Source organism: Prionailurus bengalensis, chromosome D1, assembly GCF_016509475.1.
Source record: "Prionailurus bengalensis isolate Pbe53 chromosome D1, Fcat_Pben_1.1_paternal_pri, whole genome shotgun sequence".
NCBI classification, from domain to species: Eukaryota; Metazoa; Chordata; class Mammalia; order Carnivora; family Felidae; genus Prionailurus; species Prionailurus bengalensis.
Genome location: NC_057346.1, coordinates 26,152,800 through 26,171,565, shown reverse-complemented (window position 1 = coordinate 26,171,565; position 18,766 = coordinate 26,152,800). Strand labels below are relative to the sequence as shown.

General features: G+C 41.6%; 1 protein-coding gene across 2 annotated transcripts in view; it reads left to right on the top strand.

Annotated features, from left to right (window-relative positions):
* The first annotated feature begins 1,365 nt into the window (after nucleotides 1-1,365).
* ARHGAP32 (Rho GTPase activating protein 32) overlaps nucleotides 1,366-18,766 on the top strand; it is a 302,758-nt gene continuing 285,357 nt past the window's right edge. For both annotated transcript variants that reach the window (XM_043579809.1, XM_043579808.1), the window contains exon 1: nucleotides 1,366-1,403. The gene's annotated coding sequence lies outside the window, so the exon portion shown is untranslated. The remainder of the gene's footprint in view (nucleotides 1,404-18,766) is intronic.

Sequence of the window (18,766 nt, the reverse complement as noted above, 5' to 3'; positions counted from 1 at the left end):
CATCTGTAGGTTTGAAGACCAAAAGTTAAATTATGTAGGTTAACCACCACCTCCCAACAACATTTAGATACCACATGAATCAGGAGTGAAAAGTACATATATAAAAGAAAACAACGAAAATAGAACGGTAGAATGTCAAGATCTATTCTGTTACACAGATGGTTATTGCAGGTGGAAGGAAGCGCTGCTCATCTCTGGAGGCCGAACAAAAGGAATAGGGAAGAACCAAGGGCAGTGCCATCCACAGGCAGCGGGTTCCCTGTGAGCTGCTTCACTTGCTCCAAAATCGCTTTTCAGTCTAGCCGCGCACCTTCAGGTTTGCTACTCTTTCACCCTTGCTTGTCCTTCCTCTCCCCTGCCATGTCGCTTCCAGTCTTCTGGTCCATAACTCTGCATGAAGAAACCAACTGAAGGAACTTTTAGGCCTCCGATTCCAAATAATAACCGATGCGAGTTGGTTTTGGACCAAAATGCGCAAGAGCTGGAGCCACGAGGATCTTCCTGACTAGTGGCAACGCCCCCTCTCCTCCCCCGAGCGGTGACAGTATTCAGGGGTCAGTTGGGAGTGGAGAGGAGCCACTGCCGTAGTCTCGCAGGATAGCTCTTCCTGGTGTTACTGCTGCTGCGGCAGGTTTTTTATTTTTGCACCGCAGCACAATGCAGAAGCCGAGGCATCACACTACGTCCGAATCCCTACGGCAGCAAACATCTCAGCCCCCTTCCAGCTCCCCGCCGGCCCTCGCGCCCCCGGGGAAAGCGAGCCACGCGCCCCTCGCCGCCCCCCGCAGTGCACGTGCGCTCCCGGGACAACAGCAGGCGAGGCCTGGGCGCGCCCCCGCCGCCCTCGGCCGCGCGCGCGCTCCGCCCGCCCTCCTCGCGCGTGCTCGTGCCCGCGGCCGCGGCGGCGCGCCTCTTCTCCCCGCTGCGGGCGTCGCGGGTGCAGGAGGAGGCGGAGCGGAGGAGGCGGAGGCTGGGCCGGCGGCGGGCTCCGGCTGGGCGCGCGCCGGCGAACGGGGCGGGGGCGGCCCGAAGGCGTCGGGGTGGGGGGCTCGGGCACCTCAGGACCGCGTCCCCGGGGCCGACTCCGCCGGGGGAGGGCGAGCGCGGTGCGTGTCGGAGGTGGGGACTCTGAGGCCGCGGCCCGGAGCCCGGCGTCCCCGCCCCCGAGCCTGACGGGGCGGCGAGGCGGGATGAGGCGCTGGCGCGGGGGGCGCCCGGCCGAGCCCCGGCGGCTGCCCTCGGCGGCTAGGCGCTAGGCTCCGTGGCGCGGGCGGTGCTCGGTGGTGGCGGCGGCGGCGAGGAGGAGGAGGAGGGCGTCGGGCCCGGCGCCCGCGGAGGGCAGACACGGAGCGGCGAGCGGGGCGCAGCGACGCCGCGGCGGCGCGGCGGGGCCGCGGGGCTCGGTAAGGCGGGGGCCGCGGGAGGGCCGGGGGCTCGGGTGACGTGGGCAGGCGCCGCAGGGAAAGCTGCGGGGGCCTTGCTTGCCTTTTTAGAATAAATTCTTTTTAAAGTAAAGGTTCCGGATCGAATGTTCTTAGAAGACCATCTCGGGTTTCCCCCGGACCCCCCCTCCCCACGTCTCCCCCCCCCCCGCCCCTCCTGCCCCCCCCCCCCCCCCCCCCCCCGCCCCTCCTGCCCGGACTCATTTCCCCAGCCTCCGGGGGTGGACCGCGCTTTGGGCCGACTGCCTCCCGCGCTCGAATCCCCAGTCGCCCACTCCCCCCCCCCCCCACCCCGGCCTGGGCGGACCAGGGGTTCGGACGGATTTCTGGCCTGCTGCAGTGCTTCGCGGCTGAGGCTCAAGTCAAGCAGGAGCCGTGACTCCCAGGGAATAGCTGAGTGGGGGCTCTGGGGACACGGGCGCTCCCAGAGGAGCCGCCGCTGGAGCGTTTCCCTCCGCTGCTGCCCACGGGCGACCTCGCGGTGCCCGCCCCCCGGTGTGCGTGGGGCAGGCCGGGCGAGCCGTCTCTGCTCGCAGGGACTCCCTTGGAGTTTTCCCTCTCATCTTTCTAATTGGCTGAAGTTGCCGCTACATATTGGACGAAACTGGTGACTTAGTGCCCTCCCCAGCCCCCGTCCCGAGCTCACCGTATTGGGCCTTTCTCATTTTGTTGACTTGAGTAAATATGGGAAAGGTTTTCGCAAATAGATCACAAGTATCGGTAGGGAGGGAAAGTCAAACCTGATGTCGTAGCTTTAGTCTACTTCTGGACCCTTTATAACTTAACCTTCTGTTGCTGAAGCTTAAAGAAGGTGGAGGAGAGAAGACTCACAGCAGGATGCTTGGGATGCAGTTTAGTAGTTATCTTTTAGGAAATAGAATTTGGATAATTATAATTTTGATCTCCATGCAGAATTGCAATCTGCTTTTAAAGTGCTTGGGGCAGTGCGTGATGCTACGTGGGTAGCTGGCAGCTGAGCCACATTGCATTGTTGTCAGCATCTCTTTTATTTTCCATTCTTTCAGAGTTTTATTTGGCACAGATTTAGACCTTTCAAGTCCGTCTGAATGGGAATAACTTCTGATACACTGGTTGCTTTTCTAAACGTTGTCCATATTCATATTTATATTGGAAGAAGAAAAAGCATATGGTACTAGAGGACAGTGGCTGTTAGAGTCCAGATAATGAGCTAGTTTGATTCGGTAATAGGATTTGTTGTAATATGTTTGGGGAGTGATGGTTATAATTCTTTAGTATATTTTTCCTTATGGTGTAAATTGACATCTAACTCGGAGTCTTGTTATTTGCTCCTTGGACTTGAGAGTGAAGAAAATAGAAGCTTAACTGCTGCCACAACATGACCTCAGAGTTTTCAAGTACTCATTGGTATGAATTCTTTTCATTAGGGCTGTTCGTGAAGATGAGACATTATGGTGTTGTAATGTCCACTTACAGGAATATCTGGTATCTACTTCATTCCTAAAATTGGATATGTGGTGATTCTTTATAGAACAAGTCTCTAGAATGGGGTGAGTTTGGAACCGTGTCTTCTTCATACCATCGTCCCTATAAGCAGCCCATGGAATAAAGCAGCACTTTGGACAGAGACTTGTCCTGCCATAGCTGGCGTGGAGGCCCAGTTTACTGTATGGTCATGCACATTGAGGTGGGCGATAAAGTGTAAGTGGGCCAGAGAGGAAATGTTAGTTGGAAGAACCTTCCCCGGTTATATAACTGTTTTGTTTTCGAGGGAGTGACTAGGAAGCAGCCAGGCAGGTTCAACTGTCGTTAGAGTCTTTGATGTTGGTTTGAATTCCAGTTGTTATGTTCCTTTTATTTTCTTTTCCCAACCCCCACATCATATTCCAGTCATCAGTTGGGTGAGACTTTAATGGCAATACATTCATCTCCACCTCCCATTCTCTTTCTCTTATTCTGTCTTTAGATGTCTTATTCAGCAGTGTTTCCCCTTTCCCAGCTGGCCTGGGTATATTGTCTGCACAGTATATATAGATTCACTGTTGACTGTAAATGCATTTAACAAATGTCAAGGAGTAGCACCTGTTTTCTTCAGAAGACTGTGGTGGCAGAAGAAAAATGGAACAAGATGAATGTTGTTCAATGTATTTTAAAGGTTGTATTATGTTGTATTTATAGATAATGGTTAATATTCTTGAGAATTTAGGATTTCACCTGTTAACATGAAACCTGATGTCCATGGAAGTAGTTAAGAGACAGCAGGCCTTGAAATCGGGTCATGGTTGCAATTCTGCCGCTTAGTAGCTGTGTGGCCTGGTTCCTTCTTTGGGAAAGGTATTTACATTTCCGAGCTTGTTTTCCTTAGGTATAAAACAGAGATGAGGGGGCTCGCATTGTCTTCCTTACAGAGTTGTTGTGAAGGATGAGATGAGAGAATGTGAAACTGCTTTGTAAAATATTTTATACATGTAAGGTATTACTGTTATTATGTATAAATTTACTATTTAATTGTTTTCAGTATGTTAACATCAATTTTAGAAAATGTGCATGAGGAATGAGAATGTGTTAGATTTCTTCCACTTCCAAAATTTTGTGATTCTTTCTCATTCTTAGGAAATCCATACGTAGTACCTATAGTTTTGGATTCTTTGGAAATTTTGATTATTCTGGGACAGATGTCAAGCTTATTGAGACTTAAGCTTCTTTATTTTATTTTTTTAAATGTTTATTTTGAGAGAGAGAGAGAGAGCGAGAGCAAGAGTGTGTGTGCATGGGACAGAGAGAGGGGGAATGAGATAATTCCAAGCAGACTCCTTGCTGTCAGTGCAGAGCCTGATGTGGGGCTCGATCCCACAAACCGTGAGATCATGGCCTGAGCCGAAGTCAACAGTCAGATGCTTCACTGACTGAGCCACCCAGGTGCCTAAATTCTGAAAGAAGTTACAAGTTAGGATTTGTGAGAAGAGGGTTGAGTAAAAAAAATATTTAAATATTTGTCTGCCTCATTTATTATAGAAGTTGGCAGAATTCAGTCTGTAGGCCAAATGTGGCCCACAGTTTGTTTTTTGTATGGCCTATGAGCTAAGAATGATTTAAAAACTTTTAAATAATAGGAAAAAAAATCAAAAAAGACATTTCATAACGTGTACAAGTTATATGACATTCACATATCAGTGTCCATAAATACAGTTTTATTGGAACACAGTCTTGCTCATTTGTTTATGTATTGTGTGTGGCTACATTGGCAGTGCAACAGCAGAGTTCTTGCAGCAGAGACAGTATGGCTGGCAAAGCCTAAAATATTTATCTTCTGGCCCTTTACTGAAAAAGTTTGCCAACCCCTGATTTAGGACTTGGAAATTTTTGCTTTACTTAGCATATGCCTTATTTCCTGTTATAGCATTACAGGGGTTAAGACCCCTTGAAAGACTCTAATTTCTGCTTTGGAGCCATGTAGTCTTATGTTCGAATGCCAGCTGCGATACTTACAAACTTTGATCCAGGGCAGACTAATGTCTTGGTGCCTCAGTTACCTCCTTGATTCACAGTGACACTAGAATCTGTCTTAGAAGTTGTACTGTTGATTAGATGAAGTGGCACTTGTCAGTGCTTAACACAGTATAAGCGTATAGTAAGCACTCAGTGAGTTATCGATGATTACGATGGTGGTGGCTAAACACTATGCCTGAAATATCGTAGGCCACCTTTGCCCCTGTATTGTAGAGTTGTTTTCCTGGGCGGTATGCTTCTCGTTACAGAATTTTCTCCTTCACTGAAACCATTAGTTTAGTTCACGACTGATAATTGGAATAACTTGAGAAATTTCCCATATATTGTACTGTAGTTTTAATCACTTGCTTATTTAGATGATTAAGAATGGATGGAAAGAAAGTTCAGCTGTTTTTTGGAGATCCTGGTTTTTGACCATTCCTTGATACTGTTCTATGTTGCAAACTGAAGTTAAATACCACTTCTCATTTGGTACTGGTCTTTCTTTCTTTCTTTCTTTCTTTCTTTCTTTCTTTCTTTCTTTCTTTCTTTCTTTCTCTTGAGAGATATGTGAGAAAAACCTATCTTAATGAGGCCACGGTGTTAGATAACTTTTCTTACATGTATACAACACTCTAAATTTTCCTTATGATTTGCATTAGCATCCCTATTAACATCCTGTTCAGAGTTGAAATAATAAAACTTAATATTTTATTCTAAAATTTTTTTAACTTTTATTTATTTTTGGGAGACAGAGAAAGACAGAACATGAGTAGGGGAGGGGCAGAGAGAGAGGGAGACACAGAGTCCCAAGCAGACTCCAGGCTCTGAGAGGTCAGCACAGAGTCCGATGCAGGGCTCAAACCCACGAACTGCGAGAACATGACCAGAGCCGAAGTTGGGCACTCAACCGACTGAGCCACCCAGGTGCCCCTTAATATTTCTTTTCTAAAGGTAGACCTAGTTTACTGTCTAGAGGCTTTGATATTAGGCTGTTTTTTGAAGTATTTGGTTTAAATTATCTTACAATTGAGAAATTGGATGTGCTTCTCAACTTCAAGTGCTGGTTTATTTAACATGAATACCAAATTAAGAGTTAGCAAATAAAGGTCATTGTTCTGACTGAGTTGAACAAAATAGAATTGGGGTCATTGTGGCTCTTGCATTCCTACAAATGTGCAGTTTCTGCCTTGAATGATGCTTAAGTGCAGTGGGATGATCCAAGGGAGATAAGGGAGGACATTAATATTCCCCCACTGTCCTTGGTAGAAAAGGGGGATGGAAGCAGAGGGGCTCTCCGATAAAACTGTAGAGCAGCAGTACCTGGAAAAGTGAAGTTCAGGCTTCTGTTTGTAGCACCTCAGTATTTCCTCTTGAGGTTAAAACAAAAAACAACCAGGGATTGACTATCTAGAGAGATGAAGTTTGAGAGCAAATATTCGCCAAGGTAGTGAAATATAAAGATCTGATAAAATAGATGCAGTTTCACAGTATTCCTGGACAAGGGGGCCTGGTATCGAAAGGAGATAAAAGGAAGGTAAAAGGAAATGAGAAATAAATAAGGTGTTTGGTTTCATTTCCCATAACAAATATATGGACCAGAGTGTTCAGAGTAGAAGTAGAATTCTGGTTTTCAGAGAGATCTTATTATTTGACTTACAGTCATATATCCATTTAGTACCTTATTTTATACTGTGGATTATAATGTACATTAGTATTGGAGGTTGTAGAGGTTGGAAAGCATCGAGAGGAAAAGCATGCATGACCCGTGCATTATGGAAGTGTTATGATATGTTTATGTTGTCTCTATCAGAAAAGAAAAGCACCTTTTCCTGAGTAAGAATTCTAAAGCAGGTATTCTGTTTCTTTGCCTTTAAATAGTAAAATCTTTATTATCTGGGGTTCAGCCTTGTAATCTTGGGCAAGGCTTGATCTTCACTGTTTTTATTACTGTGTGTGTAGGATGGAAATATTAAATCCTGTTCCTCTTTGGAGAGATGTGTGGTAAAAAGACATTCATTCATTCATTCACTCACACATTCATTCATTTATTATTTCAGAGAGAGAAAGAGCGTGTGAGTGGGGGAGAGGGGCAAAGGGAGAGAGGGCATGGATCCCGATGTGGGGCTTGATCCCATGGCCTTGAGATCATGATCTGAGCCCAAATCAAGAGTCAGACGCTCAACCAACTGAACCACCTGGGCGCCCCAAAAGACTTTAAGATGAGTAGCATTTTCAACAGTTTTGAAGAACGTATTATGTGAAGTTCACTATATTTTCCAGTGTATTAAACACAGACCAAAAAGTGAAGTAACCTTTAACAAAGAAGGAGATTTCAACTGGAAGTCAGAGGACTTGGGTTCTTGTCTGGCTCTGCTATAAACAGTCTGACTCTGGACAAGTAATTCCTGTCTCTGAACCTTATTTTCCTTATTTCTGAAGTGAGGGGTCAGACTAGGGGTCTCTGATAGCCTTTCTTGTTTCAAAATTCCTTGATTCTCTAATTTTTTGAAAAAAATAGGACCCATTCTCTTGCACTTGCCCAGTTTGCATTGACCTACCCAAGTAAAACATGACAGTCCTTATTAGTTGCTTTATATTTGGTGGTCTTCCAGATTCAGTAGCAATGGTGGCTCCAGTAGGATGAGGGGAACCAGATCTCTTTTATCAATGAACTGAAAAGTATCCATTGAGTGCATACTATGTATTTTGCATCTTGCTAGATAAAGTGCAAAATAGATATTAAAAAAGGTGGCATTGAGTCTCTCAGGAAGTGTTCATTTCATTGGGAAGATAACTGTATTATGAAAAAGAATATTATAAAAGATTAGGAAGAAAGACAGTGGGATGATCCTTGATGTGGCAATTTGAGGACTTGGGGATGTACTATTGGAGAAGATACTTTGTGGTCTTGAACATTTGTAAAATGAGTCTTGTAGACTCCCTCCAGCTCTAAAACTTGGTCATCTTCTCTTTGACAGAGAAGCAACTGTTTGAATCAGCCTGTCAGGAGACAACCCATGTGAATTGCTCATTCCAGGCCAGATTTTTACGCTCATTCTGTGTAATAGCTTGATTTACTAGACGCTGGGAAAGAATTACTTAAACTTCCTGGAAATGCATTCAAGGGACAACTTTTCTTCTGAAAAGTCAAGCATGTGAGAAGTGGCAAGACACAAGGGTCCCTGCTTCTGCGGCAATAAATTTGTGCCTTGGATCTCCTTCATTTCTGCCTTCTTAAGTCCTTCACTTCTGTACTTATTTTCTTCCCTAAATTATTCTCTCCTTACTGGATCATCTCTTTTTGTATGCTGGCATGCTTCATATTACTTGCAGTAGCAATGATTAATCATTCACCAAATGCCATTGTTTGTGGCTCCCTTTCAGTAACAGGACCCTCAAGTTTTATCTGGGCACATGACTGCCCAGCTAGACTACATTTCCTCTCTTATAGCTAGGTGTGGCCATCTGACTAGGTTTTGGCTAAATGGATGTGACCAGAAGTGATGTGTGTGATTTCTGGGTAATGGCCTTAGGAAGCTAGTTTCCTTCTACTTCCTCTTTCCCCCTTTTGCTGAGGACAGTGTGGTGCTGATGCATGTTACCATTACAGGTGAGAGCAACATTTAGTGGGAAAAGGATCAATAAAATGAATCTTTGGATGATCTCGTGGAGCAGAGCCATCTACTAGCCTTGAACACTTATCTTCGGATGGTTAAGTGAGAGAGGAATAAAATTCTATCTTGTTTGAGCCACTAATATCTTAACTGAATACATCATTTCTCTATATTACCCTCTCCTCCACCTTATGATTCATTTCAGCTGTCACCCAATTTCTTTGATCGCTTTGCAGCAATACTTGTTTGTATTGGCTGTGTCTACTTTCTCACCACTTATTCTCTTATTTTTCTTTTGAAGTGTAATTTATTTATTTTGAGAGAGAGAATGCAAGTGGGGAAGGGGCAGAGAGAGAGAGAATCCCAAGCAGACTTTGCATCACCAGTGCAGAGCCCAGTGCAGGGCTTGAACTAACTGTGAGATCCTGACCAGAACCGAAGTCAGACGCTTAATCAACTGAGCCACCTAGGCTCCCCATATTCTCTTCTTTGGCCTGATCCATTTGAGCACTCTACTGAAATTGTTTTTTTCCCCCAGTTTTATTGAGAAATAATTGACATCATTGTATTAGTTTAGGCTTAAACTAAATACAGCATGACGTTTTGGTTTATGTATGTTGTGAAATGATTACCACAATAGGTTCAGCTAGCATTCATCTCATATGGACATAATAAAAAGAAAAGAAAAAAAAAAGCTCTCTTTTAGGAACATCTTCCCGATATATCCCACAGCAGTGTCAGCTGTTGTTGTCCTGTTTGCGTGACATCCCTAGTACTTATTTATCTTATAACTAGAAGTTTGTACTTTTTACCACGTTCCTTCAATTTCTCCTTCCCCCCCATTCCCACCTGCAGCAACCAAAAATTTTCTCTTTCTATGAGTTTGGGGCTTTTAAATGTAATGTAATTTTTCGAATATTTTACATAAAGCTGAGATCTTAGAGTATTTGTCTTTCTCTTACTTATTTCACTTAGCATAATGCCCTTGAGGTCCATCCATGTTGTTGCCACTGGTGAGTTTCCTTGTTGTTGTTGTTGTTGTTGTTGTTTTAAATGGCTTAATAATACTGCATTGTATACATACACCACAGCTTTTTTATCCATTCATCTATTGATAGACACGTTGTTTCCATGTCTTGGTTATTACAAATAATGCTGCAGTGAATGTGGGGGTACAGATATCTTTTGCAGCTAGTGTTTTTGTTACCTTTGGATCTGTTCCCAGAAGTGGAATTGCTGGATCATATGGTAGTGCTGTTTTAGTTTTTTTGAGGATCCCACACGGTTGTTCATAGTGGCTATCCCAGCTTGCAGTCCCACCAGCAGTGTACAAGGGCTCCCTTTTCTCCACATCCAGGCCAGCATTTGTAATCTCTTATCTATTCGATGGTGGCCGTTTGAATAGGTGTGAGGTAAGATTTCGTAGGTGTGGTTTTAATTTGCATTTCCTTAGTGACTACTGATGTTGAACATGTTCATGTACTTGTTGGCCTTTCATAGATCTTCTTTGGAGAAATGTCTGTTCAGGGGCTTTGCCCATTTTTTAACTGGGTCATTTATTTGCTTGCTTGCTATTGAGTTGTACAAGTTTTTTATGTTTTGGATATTACCCCTTATCATATATATGCTTTGTAAATATATTTTTTCATTTCTGTCTTTGATCGTTTCTTTTGCTGTGTAGAAGCTTTTTAGTTTTGTAGTCTCATTTGTTTATTTTTGATTTTGTTGCTTGTGCTTTAGATTACTATGGTGACTATAGCTTTACAGTATAGCTTGAAATTAGGAAGTGTGATACCTCCTTTTTTGTTCTTCTTTCGTAGATTTCTTTGGCTCTTTGAGATCTTTTGTGGTTTCATATAAATTTCAGGGGTGTTTTGCGTGCTACTGTAAAACATGCCTTTAGAATCTTGATAAGGATTGCTTTGAATATAAAAATGGCTTTTGGTAGTATTGATATTTTAACAGTATTCTTCCAGTCCATGGGCTACCTTTCCATTTATTTGTGTCTTTTGATTTCTTTCATCAGTGTCTTATAGTTTTCAGTGAGAGATCTTTCACCTTCTTAGTAAAATTTATGTGTAAGTATTTCATTGTTAAAAAAATTTTTTTTTAAATGTGTATTTATTTTTGAGAGAGAGAGAGACAGACAGAGCGCAAGCAGGGGAGGGCCAGAGAGAGGGAGAGACACAGAATCTGAAGCTGGCTGTGGGCTCAGAGCTGTCAGCATAGAGCCCGATGTGGCACTTGAACTTGCGAACCATGAGATTATGACCTGAGCCTAAGTCAGACACTTAAACCGACTGAGCCACCCAGGTGCCCCAGTACTTTATTGTTTTGGTGTTATTATAAGTGGGATTGATTTATTTCTTTTTCAGAAATTTTGTTGTTAGTGTATAGAAAAGCTACTGATTTTTGTCTAATGACTTTGTATCCTGCAACTTTACTGAATTCGTTGATTAGATCTAACGGTTTTTGATTAAGTCTAGAGATAACTTCTTTCTTTCCAATTCTGATACCTTGTTTTCTTTTTCTTGCCTGATGGCTCTAGCCAGGACTTCCAGTATGAGGTTAACTGTGGGTGTGTCATGTATGGCCTTTATTATGTTGAGATATGTTCCTTGTTTTGTAGAACAGAGGAATTTACCTCTCTTTTTGTGAGGAGGCACATGACAAGAGTAAGCAGACAGCAGGGACTTTTAAGACAGAAAGGTTATCTCAGGTTAAGCTTTCTTTCACTTTGCCTCATGTTTCTTACCAGTTGTCTCTGCATACTTCATAAGCTCCATGTTCATAGGATTATTGAATATTGCAGTTACATAGGCTTCTAGGGAAAATGTGGTCTTGGCCTTCTCCAAAATCAGAATTTTTGGAAAATAATCATCTGCCCTCTACTTCTGTGTTTGTAGTGTCTGAAAACTCAGTTATATGACTGTCCAACTCTTTTTAAAAAGAGTTTTTCTTGTTTAAAAATTACTCATTATGTTAAAACGGAATGTACGTCCTTGCATTTTCAACACAACACAGATCTGCTTTATTTTTCACGTGATAGCTCTTTAGCTGTCATGTGAAAAATGGCTGGTTCTTTTATCTTCCCACCAGCATTTTCTCTTTCCAGGCTAAATGTACTACTTTTCTTCAACTATTCCTCATATGACAAGGGATTCAGATTCTCTTCCAGGCCCATCCCTAAAATTTCTGGGACTCATGGCAAGAATCCAAAAGAAAGTCCATATGCCATATGTCTAAAAATTTACAAGTTACAAATTGAGCTTGCTGATAAAGATGCTCTGTTGCCTACCTTTATAAATAAAACTTCATAATGACCTAAAATCAGAGTCAAACAGGGAATTCTCAGACTCCTCTGTGTTTCACAATATAACATACTGAAGTGTAAAGAATGAACTTCTAACCTGACCTCCTCTTTTCATCCCAGGTTCCTTGCATGAGGGACTTTGTACTTGCACACGTGTGGACTTACAGCCTATACATCACCACATACCTTACACACAGCAACTTTTTTTCTTTAAAGTTTATTTATTTATAGTAATCTCTACACCCAATGTGGACTCAAACTCAAGACCCCATGATCGAGAGTCACATGCTCTCCCAACTGAGCCAGCCAGGCGCCCCACATAGCAACCTTTTGACCATCTCTTGGGCCTGGGGCTGTAGATACTAATAGTCGAATCATCTGCCCTTGGGAGGACCAACTTGGAGAAGAGGCCTGAGCAGACCACTAAATAGGAGATTCTGGGGTCCTGGGTAAGAGGAGGCTGGGGTGTGTGGGCTTCAGTTGTGTATACTTTTAGGCCCTGAGTGTAACTGGCCTCATGGTCAAGGGTGTGGCCAGCAGGAGGCCAGTGCATGGCCCTCCAAGGCCTAGAATGGGGGTTCTGATTTCTTAGGTCTAAGGTAGTACTGTTCTAGCACAGTCCCACTTTGGTCTTTATTGTTTGCCACAGCTGGCTATTGTGGAAAGTGTTACATTCCCTCTTAACAGTGCTCCACATTAGACGTGTTGTTTTAATTAGAACTTCTTAACCAGTGTGCCAGACAGTGCTTTGGATCTGTTACAGATGGGCCAGACAGACTGACTTCCTGAATCCTTACAGAGGATGATCAGTGACAGAGTGGTAAGGGCTTCTAGGCTGATCATTATTGGCCACTAGCAGCATGGCCCATTTGTCTCAGTAGTCTGTACTGGTCCTATCGTTTTCTGTATGTGTCATAAGTGAAAAAGATTGGGAAACCCTGCTCTAGACTGATGGGTGGTAACTATGCAGGTCTCATAGTATAAAGTGTTTTGCATATACCTTTAACATTTTTTATAACATTATTTGGTTTGCTTGACAACGTTGGAGGTGTCACAGTAGGTTTGTACCTTTCTTATTAAGGAGGCTGTAGATGTAGGTTACATGGCTTAATCTAGCCACATATTCTCAGTCAAGTAGGGCGTCGAAAATAGGACTCCATTCTTCTGACTCTTATTTTGGTATATCCTCTCTACTAACCCAAATTGGCTTTAATCTATTTTTTTTGGACAGCCTATCACTTCTGGTTCATTTAGGACATGCAGGCAATTACATTCTTTTAGAGTTTTTCTATTCCAACTTCTGTTAGGTCGTCTGCCTTTGTTGATACTTTTTAACCTAAAGACTGTTTTACATTTAATCCCATGAAGAAGTAGTTTTTTTTCTTTGTTTGTTTTTTGTTTTTCCTTTGGCTATTTAATTGATCACATCATTTTGAACCTTGATTCTCTGTATTCATTTTGATAGCTCTTGTCCCTAATTAGTGTCATATTTATGGCTGACTCTTGGACCACATGGGTTTGAACTGTGCAGGTCCACTTATGTGCAGATTTAAAAAATAAATACAGCGCAATACTGTGAACATATTTTTCTTAGGATTTTCTTAATAACATTTTTTTCAAGTTTATTAGAAGAATACACCATATAATACATATAACACATGAAATGTATATTAATTGACTCTGTGTTATTGGTAAGACTTCTGGTCAGTAGTAGGACATTAGCAGTTAAGTTTTTGGGGAGTCAAAAGTTGTATCTAATCAAAAGTTAAGGCACCCTTAACTCCTGCATTGTTCAAGGGTCAGCTGCAGTTACTACAGTGATGTTTGTTCAGAAGGGTTGCCATGAGTTGTTTATAAAAGGTTAGATTACATTAAGGCAGGAAAATGTACAGTGCATCTTAGAAATATTTCTTTCATTAAGCAGTTATGATAAAAAAAAAGTGCTAGCACTTAAAACTAAATTTATTACTTTTTTAATTTAGTACCTATTTTGTATTGATCTTTACAAAAGTTATTTTAATCTTAAAAAAATGTGGCCAGGGGCGCCTGGGTGGCACAGTCGGTTAAGCGTCCGACTTCAGCCAGGTCACGATCTCGTGGTCCGTGGGTTCGAGCCCCGGGTCGGGCTCTGGGCTGATGGCCCAGAGCCTGGAGCCTGCTTCCGATTCTGTGTCTCCCTCTCTCTCTGCCCCTCCCCCGTTCATGCTCTGTCTCTCTCTGTCTCAAAAATAAATAAAACGTTAAAAAAAAATTAAAAAAAAAAACAAACGTGGCCATTTGCTCAGGTTACCCAATGAAATGGTGGATTGATTCAGAATTCAAGTCTAGGTGTGCTTGACCTCAAAGTTTTCTTCAGTGCTACTCTATGTGTATTGGGAAATGACTTCTAAACATTTAATTTGGGCTGGGAAAGGGATGTTTCCCAGATTTATACTCTTTGTTTTTTTAAAGATTTTATTTTTATTTTTTTAAAGATTTTGTTTTGAATATTAGAGGTTTACTTAAAGTGGTAGATTCTTAGAGACCACAAGTTGGTAGAGGGAGAGAGAGGATCTTAAGGAGGCTCCACGCCCAGTGCAGAGCCTGATGTGGGGCTTGATCCCATGATGGTGAGATCATGACCTGCACTGAAATCAGGAGTCAGATGCTTAACTGACTGGGTCACCCAGGTGCCCCTAAAGATTTTATTTTATTTTCTTAAAAAAATTTTTTTTTTAACATTTATTCGTTTTTTTGAGAGAGAGTGAGTGGGGGAGGGGCGCACACATACACAATCCAAAGCAGGCTCCAGCCTCTGAGCTGTCAGCACAGAGCCCAACGTGAGTCTCGAACTCACAAACCATGAGATCGTGACCTGAGCCAAAGTTGGCTGCTTAACCGACTGAGCCACCCAGGCACCCCTAAAGATTTTATTTTTTAAATGATCTCTCCACCCAATGTGGGGCTCAGACTTACAACCCCGAGATCAAGATTTACATGCTCCACGGGCCGAGCTAGTCAGGTGCCCCCCAGATTTATGTTTTTATATTTAGAATAACTAATTCTCTAATGTTACTCATGCACATATTCTCTCCTCACCCTAAGAATTATCTGGTCTAAATGTCAATAGTGCTGAGGTTAAGAAACCATGCTCTAAGTGTTTTAAGTAGTCCAGGTTTTACTTTGAATATGTAGGTGCTTTTGTATTCAGCTGACTATTATGATGATAGGTATTAGGATGTATGAGTGATACGAAGCTCCTTCTGCCTCCACAGTCCATATTCTTTTTCTCTTTTAAAATGTTTACTTTTGAGAGAGAGAGAGAGCACAAGCAAGGGAAGGGCAGAGAGAGGAGGACAGAAGATCCTAAGCGGGCTCTGTGCTGACAACAGTGAGCCCAATGTGGGGGTTGAACCCCCAATCCTGAGATCATGACCTGAGCCAAAGTTGGATGCTCAACCAACTGAGCCACCCAGACGCCCTCACAGCCCATTTTCTTAATCTGTCTGCCTCCCTACTTGGAAGCAGGTGGTCAGTGAGAGGAGAGCATGATGCTTATCCATTTCAATTCTAGAAAATCTGAGATTTAATCTAAAAGGCTTTTCTGAGTGGTGAAGGTTAGATTTTTTTTTTTTTTTATGTTTTAATGCTTATTTCTGTTAGAACTTTTGATGGGGGAAGAAAAAAGCTTGTGAAGAAGCATGAGCAACTAAGCTGACTTTTGTGTACTAACTCACTAGCCAGGATAATTTTTGAGGAGTTGTATTTGTGGCTTAACGCACACATTTGAAGGAATGGTTGCTTGGCATTCTGATACAAGTACTGTCTTTTTGCTGGGTTTTGAGTTTCAAGATATGACCAGAATGTCACCATAGCACTTTTCCCAGTTTCTTCACAGTAACTTTCCCAGACTTGAGTTTGTGTTCCTTTGATCTAGATTGCTGATCCCACCTCCTTACACTTGAATTTCATTGTATACCTCTCACCAACCAGGAATAAGAGGTTCCCTATGCCTACTGGACTTACTATTCTTGCTTGTTTTTCAAGGAGCTCTTCTTTATAATCCTCAGTTCAGGATTTGGTTTCACTCGGTGGTAAATATCTGTCTTATGTTATCAACTGCCAACATTATTTAAGTATTATTGACATGCCAGGAACTATTCCTAAGCCCCTTGCATGTATTATTGGTTTAATCATCACAGTTGCCTCATGAAGTAGTTACTCATACTAATTTTTTTATTGTAAAATTTACATAACAAAATTTGCCATCCTAACCATTTTTAGATGCTCAGCTCAGTAGTGTTAAGGATATTCGCATTGTTGTGAAACAGATCTCCAAAACTTTTACCTCTTTCAAAACTAATTCTCTGTGCCCATTAGACCACAACTCATTTCTCCCTCCTCACAGCCCCTGGTAAACCCCATTTTACTTTCTGTCTCTATGAATAATGACTACTTCAGTTGCCTCATATAAGTGAAATCATACAGTGTTTTTCTTTTCATGGCAGACTTGTTTCACTTAGCGTAGCGTCCATAAGTTTCATCCATACTGTAGCATGTGACAAGATTTCCTTCCTTTTATAGGCTGAGTAATACCACGCTGTATGTATCTACCGCATTTTGTTTGTGCACTTGTTCATCGACAGACACTTGGGTTGCTTCCGCCTCCTGGTTATTGTGAACACCGCTGTGAGCAGGAGTGTGCAGACATCTCTGAGATTCTGCTTTCAGTCCTTGAGATATGTACCAAGAAGTAGAATTGCTGGTTCCTATGGTAATTCGGTTTTTAATTTTTTGAGGAACTGCCATACCGTTTTCTACAGCAGCTGTACCACTTTACATTCCTACCAGCAGTACCCAGCACGGCAGTTTTTTTTCCACATGCTCATCGGCACTTGTTATTTTCTATTATTTTTATTTTTTTGCTAGTAGCCATACTAATGGATATGAAGTGGTATCTCATTGTGGTTTTGATTCGCATTTGCCTAATGATAGTGATACTATTTTTTCATATGCTTGTTGCCCATTTGTGTATCAGTTTTTGGAGAGCTATCGATTCAGGTTCTTGGCCCATTTTTTATTCGGGTTTATGTTGTTGTTGAGTCGTTGGAGTTTTTAAAATACATTCTGGGTATCAGTCTCTTACCAGATACATGATTTCAGATATGTTCTACCATTCTGTGGGTTGCCTTTTCACTTTGTTAATAGTGTCTTTTGATGCACAGAAAGTTTTTAATTTTGATGAAGTCTAGCTTATCGATTTTGTGTTTTGTTGCCTTGTCCTTTTGGTGTCATATCTAAGAAGTCACCAACAATGAAGTGTTATGATGTTTTTTCCTTATGTGCTCTTCTAGAGTTTTATAATTTTAGCTCTTTTCTGTGGATCTTTGATCCTGTTTGAGTTAATTTTTCTGTATAGTATAAGGGTCCAATTTCTTTTTTTTTTTTTTTTTTGCATATGGACATCCAGTTTTCCCAATACCATGTTGAAAAGACTGCCCTTTCCGCATTGAATGGTCTTGGCACCATTGTTGAAAATCATTTGACCAAATATGTGGGTATTTGTACTGTTTTTGTAGATGAGGTGATTGACATAGACATGTGACTGATACAGTATTAACACATTTTTTTAAAGAATTAACCCTGAAGTAATTTATATTCGGTACAGTAAGATGAAAGAGGTTTTTAGGGTTGTGAGGTCTTTTTTATGTGGTAGGAGAATAAGTATCAGTAACTGTGCACCCCAGTTCTGATAGGTTGTCAACTCTATGCACTAAGCCAGTGATTTTGAAACTCTTAGCAACAAAACTCCTATTTTCCTAAAGCAAAATCTTAGATGGACCTTCAGTGTTTCTACTGTTAATTAGTATTTTGTTAGTATATATTCATCTGAAAATGTATAATATTTACCCATTTTAGCTAGTGGATGATAACACAAGTTCATGCATTTGTCGTTTCCAGTGTGTTGAAAACATGTGTGTGTTATGGTTTTAAAAATTTGTGCCTGAGGGGCACCTGGGTGGCTCAGTTGGTTAAGCGTCTGACTTTGGCTCGGGGTCATGATCTTGCAGTTTGTGAGTTCAAGCCCCATGTCGAGTTCTGTGCTGACAGTTCAGAGCCTGGATCTTGCTTCAAATTCTGTGCCTCCCTCTCTGTCTGTTCCTCCCCCACTCACACTCTGTCTCACTGTCTCTCTCTCTCCAAAATAAATAAAGAATAAAAATTTTTTTTTTAATTTGTGCCTGTTATAGTTTTAAAAATAGGTAATCATGTACTTACAGGAACACCTTGAAATCAGATGTTTGCAGAATGCCTAAAGCTCTGCTCAAGGCATCCCCTTCTGCCCTTTTTTAAATTAGATTTTAAAAATGTTTTTTCTTTTTTTAGAAAAAAATATATTTGGAATATTATATATTTATATTTACTTTTTTGGTATATTTCTTTTTAGTGTACAATAACTGCCTTTGTTGTTGACTCATTTAGGAAAACAAACAGGTTCCCACATGTATGTTTAGCTATTTATTCTCTCTTGGGATACATTCTGACCTGACATTTTAAAAGCTTAACCAAAGTGCATAAAACCATATGATTTTATTTTATTTTATCTTATTTTATTTTATTTTATTTTATTTTATTTTATTTTATTTTATTTTATTTTATATTTTATTTCTCTTCTCTTCTCTTCTCTTCTCTTCTCTTCTCTTCTCTTCTCTTCTCTTCTCGAGAGTGTGAGAGTGAGAGTGAGAGGGAGAGAGAATCTTAAGTAGGCTCTCTACGCTCAGCATGGAGCCTGATGTGGGGGTTGATCCTGTGACCCTGGGATCATGACCTGAGCTGAAATTAAGAACCGGATGCTCAACTGACTGAGCCACTCAGATGCCCCTAAAACTGTATTTTGAAACAATTTTAAAACAGTAGCTTTTGCTAGATTTAACAGCTCTTTATTT